The 3,336-nt window shown below is 40.2% G+C and overlaps 1 protein-coding gene across 3 annotated transcripts in view; it reads left to right on the top strand.

The window, feature by feature from the left end:
* Positions 1-1,827: 1,827 nt before the first annotated feature.
* Positions 1,828-3,336, top strand: part of zdhhc7 (zDHHC palmitoyltransferase 7) — a 15,911-nt gene continuing 14,402 nt past the window's right edge. For all 3 annotated transcript variants that reach the window (XR_311733.1, XR_311732.1, XM_005733337.1), the window contains exons 1-2: positions 1,828-1,986; positions 2,966-3,052. The gene's annotated coding sequence lies outside the window, so the exon portion shown is untranslated. The remainder of the gene's footprint in view (positions 1,987-2,965; positions 3,053-3,336) is intronic.

Genomic DNA, 3,336 nt, shown 5'->3' with positions numbered 1-3,336 from the left:
ACACACACACACTGACAAGAGGACCACCTAGAGTCACATCACGCACTCACTTCAAACCACTCAGGGCTCCACTCGTCTTTGCTTCACTTCATTTCACTCAAAAGTCAGCATGTTAACAAAGGACAGCGGAGGCGACTGCACCAAAATAATAATGGGTACTGCAACCCATAGGCTCCCATTGGGAGAGTTTATTTGTTACATGATCACTTGACATTCATTATTTAATTGGATGCAAGACTCCTGAATACATCAAGAGTTCAAATCAAACAACCCCCTCTTCCCACAGTTTCTATTCACAGTCTCTAATGCCTTTATAGGACATCAATGTTTTGTGAGATGCACATGAGGCATGAAGAGCTGTTTGGAGAATGCAGCACACAATTTAAATATATCCACAGTAGTTGCTCCTTTGGAAGTCAGTCAGATGCTCATCTAGCCGTAATGGAGAGAGAAGCAGTTCTGGAAATGGAAAGAGCTTCAGTCCCCAAATTCAGCCTTTAAGCTGCTTTAGAGGATTGCTGGGTATTTTTTTCTCTCCCTCGCTCTAAAACAGACTGCCGATATTGGCTCTAAACCAGAACGGGAGAGGGCAGACTCCCTGAGCTTTCACTGTGCAGTTGCACAGGGCAGAGAAGGGCCAAGCTGCTTTGTCTTGGCTTTGTAATCCACTCTTGGGTGACACGTGACGGCAGAGACTTCTGCCAGTAAGGTGTTGCCTCTCCCTGCTGTACACCCTGCTCTAAGAAGGGTGCACCTGACCTCAGCTGACCAGAAAGGATTTCACTCAGTATTTCACTGAATAAGATGAGTGGGCCTTCATCTGTATGTACTGAATAAGATGTTGGGCTGCTATGAGGGAAACGCAGAGGACAGAAATCTTCCATAAGTCTTTGACTTGGATGGGATTTTAAAGCTGCAAAGCACTTAGCTTCATCACAGTGAAAAGGTTGTCACTCAGAACAGTTTTTTATTGGTTTGCAGTGACCTTTCCCTCAATAGGTCCAGTTCATGGATTTAATTGACGTTCAAGGTTATGTAGCAGCCACAAGATTTAGTGAGTTTGTTTTGAGAGAGATTTCCCAGACAAGTCAGAGTTTTATTACAGTATTCATCCTCTTTTTTCTAAATACATATGTGCATGTTGATCAAGGTTGAGTTACAAGAGCATCCTCAACTTCAGACTGATTTTAAAGGTATCCATGCAACAAAAGTGTATGCATAGTTGTTTAATTGTGCAGAGTTTTAAACAGTGTTGACCTTACTCACTGGAGTGAGCGGCATAAAAATTGGGTACTTCAAAAAGTAAGAAAGATACACCCTAAAACCTCATGCTGTTATAAGGTTTTTGTGGGCAAGCATTTGATAAAGATCTGCAGAAATATAAAGTAAATTTCTAAAGCACCAGTATGGTCCCTGAATGCAATTCAGCTGAGATGAATAATGAAAAAAAAAATAGCTATTTAGTAATTCAAGGGCAATAACCTGAAGTAACAGGGTCCCTGTTTTTATTAATTTATTTTTGTTTCTTTTTTTATTGAGTGGAGTTTGCCCCAACACACACACACACACACACACACACACACACACACACACACACACACACACACACACACACACACACACACCACCTGCTCTTTAACTATAGTTTAGCTTTTTCACTTGAACTTTACCTAAGGTTATTCACTGTAATTGGCCAATATCACCCACTAGTGGAGAAATCATGGTATCGCAGTTTTTAGGCGCAATTCTATTATTAACCACACGGTGGCAATGTTTAACCAAATATTATTCGACGAAATATTACGAAAGGTACCGGACAAACCCGAAGCGAACCCCGGAAGCTCTGTTGTTACTGGTGGCTTTCAGCCCGTTGTTCAAACGATGTGTCGCTTGCTGCAGATCCAGCTGCTTTGAGGGTTAAGAGTTCAGCTGAAACGCTACGCCAGAATGACAGAGTTCCCAGGAAAATACATGACGAATATTAAGGTTTGTAATTTAGCTGTCACTCCAAAGGTTTTGTTTTCTCACTCGTCATTCGTATACAGTGTTAGCATGCTAGCGGCGTTAGCTTATTTTAGTGGCTTGTTAGCAAGCGAGATTTACCAGCCATCCCGGTTGCATGTGAACTGTCAGGCTAGCGGTGCGTGCTGGCGTACGTGCGCGTGTGTCTGTCTGTGTGCGTGTGTCGAAGTGTTGAGTTTCTGTCACGACCTCTGCAGGTATTGTAGATCTGAAGATCGACCCCAGTTGATGCTTTTAGCTGGCAGACAGATAGTCCGTGATATCTATACTAGTACGACGAGTTCCACTGATGGCGGAAGATCAATGAGAAAGTGGTTTGTGGTCTGATCAGTCATACCTCTAAACAATCTTTTTGAGTGACGAGACGCCTAAAGACCCCTGATAATAATAATAATAATAATAATAATAATAATAATAATAATATGTATGTGGTCAAACTAGTTTAAAACCAGTAAAAAGTCATTTACATTTCAGTTTAGTTTCTTAAAGAGTAGTTCAAAGTGGTTTGTAAAGGTTTACATGGTTAGTTTTTTGTATCAACGTTGAGGAACTGGTCGTGTTTTTCCCCCCGTGTCTATTAATTTGTGTATTTGATTAGTGTTACTATAGTTTGACCACATTGAGCTGATCCAAACAGAGAAGGACTGATTGACCAACTCAGGGAAAAAAATGTTACTGTTTATATTTGCAGTGTCACCTCATCACCATGACTTGCCTTAATTATGGGTGTGCCACCTGGAAGTAAAAAAACAGTTGTAAATATATATGGCACATACTCTCATTCTGCTATAAGGAAATTAAGCGATGTATAAACTGATAGACAGGTTTCTTCAATCTGTAATTATGGCCGGTCACAATAAATAAATAAATAAAAATAATAACTTCAGTTCATTACACTCTGTGGAAACTGAACAAATATTTGTGTGCCTTTTGTCTTTTTCAGCCAGCAGTCCACATGTGTATTTCATCCTGAATGCTGGCCCAGGAGGTGCACACCACAGCATGCTGTTGTGAAGCTGGAACATATTAGGTATGTAACAAGAGCAAACAGAGGAAGGACCTTGTGCCACCAGTTTGTCGCTTATGCAAAACCTGGAGAAGTTGCATTCCACTTCTTGGTTTTGGCTGATGAAAAGCGACATTCAGATCAGCAGAGAATATTTGCTTGATTCACTTGCAAACTGGTTTAATTTATGGTATTTTCAATCGTTAATAGCGAATCTGACCTACAATATTGATGGTGTATGTAAAATGTGACAGTGAGTTGTAATATAACTAAGTAAATCTTCTTTTATTTATATATATATATATATA

Source organism: Pundamilia nyererei, unplaced genomic scaffold, assembly GCF_000239375.1.
Source record: "Pundamilia nyererei isolate P.nyererei 1_Seehausen unplaced genomic scaffold, PunNye1.0 scaffold00051, whole genome shotgun sequence".
NCBI classification, from domain to species: domain Eukaryota; kingdom Metazoa; phylum Chordata; class Actinopteri; order Cichliformes; family Cichlidae; genus Pundamilia; species Pundamilia nyererei.
Note: the sequence above shows the minus strand (reverse complement) of the source record. Positions and strands in the feature narration are given on the sequence as shown.